The sequence below is a fragment of the Mastigoproctus giganteus genome, chromosome 4 (assembly GCF_048544385.1).
Source record: "Mastigoproctus giganteus isolate SK-2022 chromosome 4, ASM4854438v1, whole genome shotgun sequence".
NCBI lineage: Eukaryota > Metazoa > Arthropoda > Arachnida > Uropygi > Thelyphonidae > Mastigoproctus > Mastigoproctus giganteus.
In genome coordinates this window covers 236765752-236777897 of record NC_143578.1, presented here as the reverse complement: position 1 = coordinate 236777897, position 12146 = coordinate 236765752, and the positions used below count along the sequence as shown (strand labels likewise).

At 34.5% G+C, this 12146-nt stretch overlaps 1 protein-coding gene across 1 annotated transcript in view; it reads left to right on the top strand.

The window, feature by feature from the left end:
• The window catches only part of Fkbp12 (peptidyl-prolyl cis-trans isomerase Fkbp12), a 64178-nt gene that overhangs the window by 31070 nt on the left and 20962 nt on the right, over positions 1-12146 (top strand). The gene's annotated exons all lie outside the window — the stretch shown is intronic.

Sequence of the window (12146 nt, the reverse complement as noted above, 5' to 3'; positions counted from 1 at the left end):
ATTGTTGTCAGATGCAAAACCTTTCAGAGTTTTCTTTAGACATGGAACCAGGAAGAAATCACATGAGGCTTAAGTCTGGTGAATAAGAAGGATGTGGCAGAACCTCAGCACCTATTGGCAGGGATCATTGGCTGCACAGTATTAGCCCTTGGAGCCTGGCATTGCATGTTGGAGAAACCAATTCACACCAGAAAGTTCTTGAAGTTTCTCATGAATGGCACGCCGAAGTTTGACTCTGAGAACCTCAGAGTATGCTTGCTTATTCGTAGTTGTTCCGAGAGGCATAAAATGTGTAACAAGAATGCCTTTTATGTCAAAAAACACAATAACCATTTGTTTGTCAGCCGAACGAGAAGCTAAAAATTTCTTAGGTCTTGATGAATCAGAATGCTTCCACCCACTTGACTGTTGTTTTGTCTCTGGATCATAGTGAAAAGTCCAAGTTCCATCACAAGTCATCACTTGATTTAACAAGTTTTGACCCTATGTTTCAAAATGATCAAGCATTTCTTTGCACATCTACTCTTTGCTGTTTTTGTTTCTGGAATCAAATTGTGTGGAATCCTGAGGGCACAGATTTGTGACATTTTCAGTTGATGTTTCACAATATTGTAAGCACTACCATACGAAATGGAAATTCTAACAGGTAATTGGACTATCTCATCCAAGATTTCCTGGAATTGTGTGATTTTTTTTTCTCAGTTGTCGAGGAGGAAGACTGACCAGGCCTTGGGTCATCTGCAACAGGCTCACAGCCTTCACTGAATCACTTGTGCTCTTTGAATATGATATCCTACCAAGACTCAATACCATACACTTGATTCATCTCTTTAACTGTTTTCAATGCATTTAATCCCCTTCTGACACAATAACGAATCACATATCGCTGTTCAATCTGTAAGTCTGACATGATACTTCCTTCAAAATGATCGTCAGTGACACGCGACTAAAAAAAAAAAAAAAGAACTCTTCACGCAACACATTCCAGTATTGACAAATACTGGAATGTGTACACAGTCTGCTCAGTAGCGATCAGGGAGAATGCCACTAGTAGTAGTATTGGCATGTGATGCAAGAAAGCAAGTGTATGAGCTTATGCAGCATCAGCCAAAAAAAAAAAAAAAATTAAAAAACAAATCCCTCTAAATGTTTGTCCAGTTCCTCCTTAAATTTATTTAACATATCAACTTCCACAATGACAGATGGAAGTTTGTTCCAGCAATTAACCACCCGCTGGCTAAAGGCAAATTTCTGCACATCAATTCTACACCTGTCTTTCCTTAATTTGAATTTATGCCCCCTTAGGTTCGTAATCTGAACAACTGGAAGAATCCCATCAGAATTCAGCATGCTCAACCCATTCAAGGTCTTATACACCTCAATCAGATCACCTTGCAGGTGCCTAGTCTCCAGCCACTGCAATTTGCAGAACTTAAGCCTCTCTTGGTAAGATCCCTTCATTCCCCTCACCAATCTTGTTGCCCTTCTCTGTACACACTCAAGCAAATCTACATCTTTCCAAAAATGAGGCCTCCAAACCTGTACGCAGTACTCAAGGCGTGGCCTAACCATTGCCTTATACAGAGGGACAATCACCTCCTTTTTCCTGCTAGCAAAATTCCAAATATATCATTGAGAAAACCCCATGACCTGCCCTGGCAGCCTGTCTGCATTGCTCATAAAACTTCATATATACTGTACAGTTACTCCCAGGTGTTTTTCATTTTCTACCACCTTAAGTGTAGTACCACACAGTTGGTACGTTTCTCTGGAATTACTTCTACCCATATGCAGTACTTTGCATTTGTCAAGGTTAAACTTCAATTCTCAGCCCATCTGCCCAAATTTTCTAGATCCTGTTGCAGTAGCACACTTCCATTACTGTCATTAACAACCCTGCCAACCTTTGTATCATCTGCAAACTTTGACACTAAGCCTGATATACCTTCATCAATATTATTGATAAATATACAAAACAACAGTGGACCCAACACCGAACCCTGTGGGACTCCACTAATAACATTAGTCCACGAAGAGCAGCACCCATTGATTACCACCCTCTGTTTTCTCCCACTCAACCATCCTTTTATCCATTGTATCAATTTACCCTTAATAACATTCTGCTCCAATTTTTACAGTAGTCTTCCATGTGCAACAGTGTCAAAAGCTTTCCTGAAATCCAAGTATGTGATATCAAAATTATTTTTCGCATCCAGTTCCTTTGTAACCATATCATAACCACCAATCAAATTTGTCAGACAAGACTTTCCCTTAAGAAACCCATGTTGTGTCTGAATTATTGCTGCAGTCTTGTCTAGATGATCCTGCAATGATTCTTTAACAAGTGACTCCATTATTTTACCCGGAACAGAAGTTAAACTAACTGGTATGTAATTACTTGTGTCACCCTTCGATCACACTAGCAGCAGTTATGGAAAGTTCATGTAGTAAACATAAAATCATGCAACATTCCTCGAATTAAAGGATCACTCCTTGTACTATGAATTACAGGACAAACTTTTGTTTGGTAATTAATAGATGCGTGGTGAGCAAAAGTTTCTACCCTTTTTCTAAGCCACTTCTATTCCTACTTGGTGTCTGTGAGTTTCAATCAGTTTCAACCAGATGCAATGCAAGAATCTGAGTTTCAATCTGGGGAGCAATCTTAAATTCTAAAAAATCTGATAAAAACTATTATTATTGGTTTCTCATTTATTTTCATTCTTTATATTTTTTAATTGGGCTTAGCAAATCATAACTAATAGATTGCCATTTTCAGTTTGGTAAACAAGCTAAAAATTAATTTTTATAATTAAAACAAAATTGGGGGGGGGGGGGTATAGATGCTCTACGAATGTTCATGTTTCAATTTGGATGTGAGTTAGCGAAGGTTAACTGTACAGGTGACCCCCGCTTAACGCTGATAGTTCGTTCCGGGAAAACAGAGCGCTAAGTGAATCCGCGCTAAGCGAGCGCCATATTCCCATAAGGTAACATATGTATTTGTGAGTTGCGGTCTATTCCATAGGATATTTTCTAATCAATAATAAATGGTAGTGAAAATATGCACCAATATCGATTAAAAATACTTAATATTCAAAATTTTGTACATATAAAATATTCTACATTATATACACATATAATTATGAGGTAATTAACTTACGAAAATCATGAATTTATTAATTCGATGGCCCTGTGCTCTCGAGTTTTCGTATCTTTGGACTGAAAAATGAGTCGATTTTGGGTTGTGCTTTGGCCTTCTTCCTCTCATTGTACAACAACATGTAGGGATTCATTTCTTTCTTCAAATTTCTTATTACCTTGGCACTTCGTTCCATGTCAGGGTCGTTCTCCCGGAAATAATCACACATTTTTTCGAAGTGTTCAAAAGCTTCACTAAGTCCTTTTGCAGTCAGCGACTTCATCGGTTCTTCATCTATAGTATCTTGATCATCATCTCCCTCAATAGCAAGCTCTTGTTCTTTTAAAATTTCCATTAGTTCTTCATTAGAGGCCATCCCTGTCGTTGTCGATCATCTCTTGTACGATGTCTTCGTTAATTTCGTGTAATCCTGCTTCTTTTCCGAGCTCAACAATTTGTGTTTTAACATTTTCAACGGAATCATCAGGTTCCTGGGAATGCTTTATGCAATTTTTCCAAACTTGCCTCCACACTCCATTCATGGTTTTCTGAGTCACTTCATCCCAGGCACTTGAAATGTTGTAGATGGCGGTTTTAATGTTATAGGATTTCCAAAACTCCTTTAAACTCGGTACATTTTCAGTGTTGATGGCTTTTAATAGCTTGGGAAAAGGTGTTCCTTATGTAGTACGCTTTAAATGTGGCAATTACTCCTTGGTCCATTGGTTGGATCAGAGACGTAGTGTTTGGAGGCATGTAAAAAACTTTTATGTGATTGTTCAAGTCTTCTAAGCTCTCTTTGCTTGGGTGTCCTGGCGCATTGTCCATGATTAGAATAGCTTTATAACCAATGTTATTTTTTGCACAATATTTTTCCACTGCAGGACAGAAGAACTCAGCATACCAATCAATGAAAAGCGGTCTGGTTACCCAAGCTTTTTTATTAGCCTTCCAGATGACAGGTAGGTTTGATTTAGCTAAACCTTTAAGAGCCCTTGGATTTTCGGAATGGTAAACTAAAAGGGGTTTTAATTTAAAATCCCCCGCAGCGTTACCACCCAACAACAAAGTTAACCGATCCTTCGCCGCTTTGAAGCCTGGCATGTTTTTTTCTTCTTTCGATATGAAACTTCTTTTAGGCATACGTTTCCAAAAAAGACCTGTTTCATCTATGTTAAAAACTTGTTGAGCAGTATAACATCCCTCTTCAATAATTTTAACAAATTCTTTTTTGAAAGTTTCGGCTCCTTGTTGATCTGCACTGCAGCTTCTCCCTGTATTGCTACATTGTGCAGGTTATAGCGCTTTCTAAATCTATCAAACCAGCCCTTACTAGCGTTAAATGGTTCCACATTTTTTTCGGGGTGAGCTTCCTTTAAATCTTCATATAGGCTCTTCGCTTTTTCTTTAATAATAATTGAACTTAACGGAATTCTACGTTGAATGTTGTCTTCAATAAAATTATGTAGAAGTTTCTCCATTTCAATCATAATAGCCGGCCTAGCCCTGGTCAATTTAGTTGCCTGCAGGGGAACAGCGGTTTTTCCAGCTGCTAAAATTGATTCTTTATTTTTTATGATTGTTCTTACAGTTGAACCTGCCAGTCCTAAATTATTGCACACATCCACTTGTCTTTGACCGGAATCAATTCTCTTCAAAACATCTAATTTAATTTTCAAACTCAATGTTTTTCTTACCTTTCCAATCTTTGCACCACGTCCAGACATTGTTGCTTTTTCATTCTTATCCGCCATAACTCTCTGCAAATGTAACTTCGTTGCACTGATTGTGATACGATGTTCGAGTACAGTAAACTGTCTGTATGTATGCACTGAATGATATCTAGAATTCCTCTGGCAAGTGAGCTGAAGACGGTGACAAATGTTTTATTTATCTGAAAAGTTCGATTTTACCGTGCAGTAAAATCAAATGGTTGTTTATTGCACGAAAATACTGTAATAAATTATGGTGTGAGTCATGGAGAATGTTTATGGAATTTCCAAAACAGTAAAACAAACAAATTTTATGTACTTCGGGTGACCACAAGGTCAGAGGAGTTCAGAAGACAAGAGAATACTGTACAAGAAACAGCACCGCATTTAGCACTCATGGGATTGATTGTGTGAAAAACATTTCGTAAGTTATAGTTCCCACAGTAAAACAAAAGAAGAGATAGGGAGTAAATCTATTTTTAGTATCTTTCTATTACATGTCAGAACAGAAAATGCAGACTTCGTAACAGCATATGACACTGGATGGTAAATTTTTTCAGCTGGTGTACTAAAAAAGAATTTCTCCCTTGAAACTATCCACACCAAGAAAATAGAGCATATTGAAAGTTTCAATTTTGTACATAGAGTAGAAATTATAAAAATAATTACTGTAGTTAATTTCATGGTGACTATTTTCTCCTTTTGCCAAAAAAAAAAAAAAAAAAAAAAAAAGGCTCAAAACAGACTGGACTGAAGACGGATTTGCCAAAAATTCAATCTGTATGCTAGTAAAATAGCGTTATAGTGAGTTTTGACAGCGTTATAGTCAGATACGGGTTATAATATAAGAACAGCGTTATAGCGAATCAGCGTAAAGCGAACCGCGTTATAACGGGGGCCTGCTGTACTTCTAACATTAGGCGCACTATAGCCAGTGTAGCTTATGCGCTAACACACACACACACACACTTCTAGTATTAACATATAAACATGCAGGTCACTTTTTTTGTTTGTGTGTATGTGACCATAACAGAATCCCATGATGTTGTTTATGGCAGGACTTTTTCGAGATAAATATTCAATTAGTTCTGACATTTTCTAAACAGCTCTTTAGCACTTTTCCCCCTTCTTTTCTGTGATCTCGTAGTTTTGCATTCATTTCTTCCAGCTTTCACTGTAATAGTATTATAGGAAACCCCTTCCCCCAACTGGCCTGGTGTTAGACCTGCTATTTCTGAAGTTACTGTATAGCTGCATATGATAGATAGAGCCAAAAAACCTTGGTCCTTGTCACTACCCTGTATTTCCCAATGAAATTTTGACCAATCTCATGGCACATCTTTAGCACATCATCTTATTTTTTGAAAAAGTCCTTGGTTTGTGTTTTCTTTGTCATTAGTTCCCACACCGGTATGCATATATCCTTTAATTCCCTTAAGAACTGGTTAATAATCATAAGTTTTCTCACCAGGCAAACACTGATTTCTATTCCAACTGTCTTTTTTACGGAAAATATACATGGCTCTCCTAAAATCCCTACCCCACTCAAATTATTTCCGCACTTGGGTGATAATTTATTTTATTATGTGTTACAGCTTAGACTTACATATTCTTTCAGACTTTGTGCAGCATCATTCACATGTCACACCATTCTCTGCTGAAGGCATTTGCTATTATTTGAATGGTGCATATATGCTATGCATAGCTGCTGAATGTTTAAATAAATAATAGATATTTTTTCAATATTTTAATTTAAACTGTATCCTATCCCTAGTTTGGATGAGTAAGATATGAGCGAAATTACAAATCTGAAGTAATTACTTTTGATAAGCCTAGGCTTTTAATTCAAAGTTGTCCATTATTTAATATTTTGGCTTCTTCTTGGCCATTGAGTTCTTTACTCTCCCATAGAATATTCCAGTAATAATTCTTTGCTACTAATGATACTATTTAGACAGAGAGTGGTAATCAATGGACACTGCTCATCGTGGACTAATGTTATTAGTGGAGTCCCTCAGGGTTCAGTGTTGGGTCCATTATTGTTTTTTGTATTTCTGCTGCAACAGGATCTGGAAAGGTTGAGCAGATGGGTTGAGAGGTGGCAAATGAAATTTAACATTGACAAATGTAAAGTACTACATATAGGATACAGTAACCCCAGAGCAATGTATCAACTCTGTGGTACTGCACTGACAGTGGTAGAGAATGAAAAGGACCTGGTGGTAATTGTGCAGGCAGATATGAAGTTCTCTGAGCAGTGCAGACGGGCTGCAAGAGTAGTCATGGTGTCTTGTCAATGATATACAGGAATTTTTCTAGTAGGGATAAGGAGGTGATTATTCCCTTGTATAAGGCAATGGTCAGGCCACACCTTGAGTACTGTATACAGGTCTGGAGGCCTCATTTCAAGAAGGATGTAGAGCTGCTGGAATGAGTACAGAGAAGGGCAACAAGATTAGTGAATGGAACAAAGGGTTGCTCTTACAGAGAAAGGTTTCTAAGTTTTGCAAATTACAGTGTCTGGAGACTAGGTACTGGCGAGGTGATCTGATAGAGTTGTATAAAGCCTTGAATGGTTTGAGCATGCTCAATGCTGATGGGATTCCTGCTCTTGCTCAGAATAATAATCACCTGAGAGGGCATGAATTCAAATTGAGGAAAGACAGATGGTAGGATAGATGTGCGGAAATTTGCCTTTAGCCAGCGGGTAGTTGGTTGGTTGGACAGACTTCCATCCCTTGTTTTTTTTTTTTTTTTTTTGGCTGATGCTGCATAAGCTTGCTTTCTTGCATCATATGCCTCTACTAATGCTAATCCTATTTTCTTCATTTCATTATTTTTTTCTTTTTTGCTCAATTTCTTTTAAACTTGGGACAAAATCTTGTCACTTTTAATATTGTTCCTTTAAAATAGGTTACATAGAAAAATCCATAAAGTTCTAAATATATATATATATAGAATGATTTTAAAAAATAAGTTTTGAGGCCATATTTTTATCTTTATTGTGAGTTTTTGTGCCCTGCATCAGCATTAACCAAACCTTGATATCATGGCTCAGTATATGATTTCTGTCTATGCTAGGGAAATTCAGAATTTTCAATCCAAGTGAAAAATTGATCTTGGATTACTGTTTGAATAACACTAATTAAACTGCATGAATTGTTATCAAAAGAATAGAACTACTTAGCAGTTGATGTTTCTGTATTCAGTGTTGAATCTGTCATTGGTATTGCATTATTAATGTTATTGGTTATTAATATTTTTCGTAATAATATTCTTGAAGGATATGTACATAATAGTTGATGCAGTTCAAGTTTTTGTCAATCGAGTTCTGATGAAGATATGGTATCATCATGAACATGGGACATTCCATGCAAAAACTTAGGCAATATGCTCAAGTAAACCTCTAATATTCATGATATCAGAATGATAGCTAACTCGTTGCACCTCATCCATCATTTTTAGCATTAGATAAAAATGAAATTTTAAATAACTGCATAAAAAACATGCAGAAGAGCATGATGGTCAAGTACATGAAAATTAAAGGGAAAATTATCCTGGAACTGTTCTGAGAAAATCTGTGGCAAAATGTGTGATATTTCTTGTGAGCAGATGTGTTATAATGCATCATCAGCTTTGAACAAAGAACTCTGGACAAAGGTCTCTGATCAAAGAAAATTGCAGTGAGTCCATTTGGCATTATTATCTAAAAATGAGATGCTTTGAATGACTGTTAAGAACCATTCAAAGGCTTTCATTTCTAATTTGACACATTTTTGCTGTTGAATTGAATCACTGTTATGTAACATTTTATTTTTGCTTTGGCATCTTTTTAAGACTAGGTACTGATTATCACTATCCATTCTCTTAAATTTATTTGAATTAGAATTTCAACTTAATAAGTTGTTATGTTAATAAAAAAGACCTAAGTATATTGGTTATCAGCCTTTTAAGTAAACTTCATTTAAACTTGGATCTCTAAAGGAAACTTTTCACCTAAATATAAGTCCTGTGAAGTATCCTTCAAGATATTTTGCATGTAGTCAAAAATGTTCTGATGCTCCTTTCCTCATAATTTAGAGTTATGGGGAGGGTATCAGAGGGAAAGGTTGTGGATGAGTCAGTGTTCTTCATTAGAAGGTTGAATCATCCACAGGGCAAAGCCCAGAGTAAGGAGAAACAGTGGTATCTACTAGCCCTTAGCAATTTTTTGCAGAGATATCTTTTAATTTATTTATATGCAGTCATAGTTAATTACTTTATAGTGGAAATAAAATTAACTTTAAAACAAAAAAAAAAATTATAATGAAAGTAAAATTATAAAAATTGTAAAAATTGTAAAAAACATGCTTTTAATAATTGTAAAAAACATGTTTCAGTACATTGCTCTACAACTGAACTGTGTATTAATAACATAATTGCTGCCTAAAGGTCTACTATTTGTATCTAACAAATATGTCTCTTTAAATAATTTTGTTGAAGCACTCTGAATTTGCTGTTTTCCTGTCTATCATGTTTATCATTCTAAGTCGTATCATATTATTGAAGATTGTTAAAGACATTTTTTGAATGATGTGTGGTTCCTCTTAGTGAAAAAGTATACAAGAATGATACTCTAATACATTTAATTTTTGCTAAAACATAGCCCCCTCCCCTTTAGCGTTCAAGAACAAGTTATAGAAAAGAGTGAGGTAATCCTGTCCATTATAGTTTTTTTTGAGAAAAGTGATCTAATCTAAGAACAATTTGTGTGCTTTACACTGCTCTGCCTATGCTATAAATAACTTGCTGAGGATTCTTGGTACAGAATGTGGTAATGTCATTTTTAGGTTTTTTTTTTTTTTTTTTTTTTAACTAGTGAGGTTTTATTTTAATGAGATTGTATTTAAATGTCAGAAGAAATGTAAATTTAAATTTTTCAGTATGTATTTTATCATTTTATCAACAAAATTAAATTAAAACTTTACTGTCTTTCAGTGCCCGTTATATCTCAGAACATCAAAATAAAAAATTTAAAAAAAATCACAATTTGTAATGAGATACTTTTAAACATTTCAGAGTTTTTCTGATATGTAAGCAATGGTTGGCATATTTCAAAAATTAAATGTTGCAGATATGATTTCATCATAGAGAATAGATATTTCTAAACCCTCTCATTAGGAAGGGGTGCACAGCTTTCCTGGACACACATGTACAGCGAGTTATATTTTCTTTCCTGATTGGAATTTCATTCTCCCTTCTAGCAAGTTTGGAAGAAATATTTAGACACTGAATTTTTACTGCATGCAGTATGGTTGGTTTATTTCTTATTTTTTTCAAAAGTTATCTGTAAATATATTTGTGGTTAGTGTGGGAAGGCCAAAAGTGTAAGTACTTTGAATTATATAAATTTTCATCTCTTACAAGGAAAGTGTCACATCACAGTGGATTCATTTTGAAGAAAATTGGTTTGGACACTTCTTGACCTTATTGGTAGTTGCATTTTTCTGACAAATGTTTGTATACGCTACTAGAGTGTTTTGGTTTTGAATCTGTGGCTATGTATGGCTATGTAGTGAAATAATTTGTGTCATGTTATGGCATTTGCCATGTGCATGCAATAAAGAGTTCTTTTGTATATTTATTTCTTAAAGAGCTCTATATATTTTATTTGTTATTTATTTTTTTTAAGCACCAGACAGGCTATTAATTCCACCTTTGAGAAATTTACATTGTGTACTGTTGTTATTTAGTATACAGTGTATTTTAAAAGTATGTGCAATCTAAAATGTTTCAAACCAAACTGGCAGCTGGAAAAAGTGCCTTGATATTCTGAGACAAAAGGATTGTTAATTGATTACCTTGTACTAAAGCCACAATAACAGGACTGTTATGCAACCTTATTCCAAAGTTAAAAGTTGCAATTTGGGGGGAAAAGGATGAGGAACATTAGGTCACCAGGTTTTTCTTCTCCATGACAATGTACCTATCCAGGTACATTGTCATGGAGAGGTCCAGGTTTCATAGGCTAAATTCATGAATATGGTCTTGAATAACTAAACTAATCTCCCTCCCATTTACAGCCCAGATCTGGGCTGTAACAGAAATTTGCCTTTAGTCAGCGGATAGTTGATTGGTGGAACTGATTTCCATCTTTTGTTATGGAAGTTGATAGCCTAAATAAATTTAAGGCTGAGCTGAACAGGAATTTGGAACGAATGGAGGGTGAAATGGGAGAGTTTTTTTTTTTTTGGCTGATGCTGCATAAGCTTGCTTTCTTGCATCGTATGCCTCTACTAATGCTAATTCAAAATTTTATATGTATAGAACTTGTAAAATTTTTCTCTCAACAGAATTTCCTTTTCATAAAATAAAAAAAATTATATTTGTATCCTAGTTCAGTCCTTGAAAGTCTAAAAAATAGGTAAGCATGTAGTGTCATCCATCAATAAAAAAATTATTTATTATTCAAAAAATTATTAACTGGTACTAATGTAGTAATAAGAATAATTATAACAATGGGTAAAATGAATTTTTCAGGAATAATTATACATGTATAACAAGCATTTTTTTTTAAGAAACTAAGATGTAATTACATTATTTTATAATTATAAGTAAAAAAATATGGAGTAATAATTCAATTAAATCAGTAATCTACAATGTTTAATTTGGTTTCATCCTTGCATTCCTTGTATAATTTGTTTTTAGCCAGTAACAGTTGAGTAATGGATGCATAAATAAAAATGGCCTTAACTTCAATATAATTCTTTTCTAAATCATCTGAAATTGAGAATTCAGTTAGTTTTTTTTTTTTTTTTTTTTAATCTGTTTATATCTACTTATAATTTATTGTTTTTTTCTTCTCCATGTACAGTTTATATCAAATTTTATCTTCTCCGTGTACAGTTTATATCAAATTTTTGCAGAACAGGAGATATCCAAAAAGTCCTCATGTTTGTTACTTTGTTTTATCATAAAATATCTTTTTTTGATGAGATAATAATAAGGCAGAGGAAAATTTGTTTCCTAAAAGGTGCAAAGTGCTACTTTTTTTGTAGATGTAAAATCCACAAAACAACCAAACAAATATCTTGTTTAATCACTTTCATAATTTTTTTTTTTTAATTGCCAAAAAAAATAAGCAGCTATGTTATGTAACTAAATATTTGGAGTTTTGTTTATATAAATACTTAAAATGTGTGTTGCTGTAGAAAGATGGTTTTATATTATAAAGGAAACATATTAGTTAAATATTATAAAAGAAATATTATTGTATATTGATTTGTATTATAAAGGAAATATGAGTTTCAGTA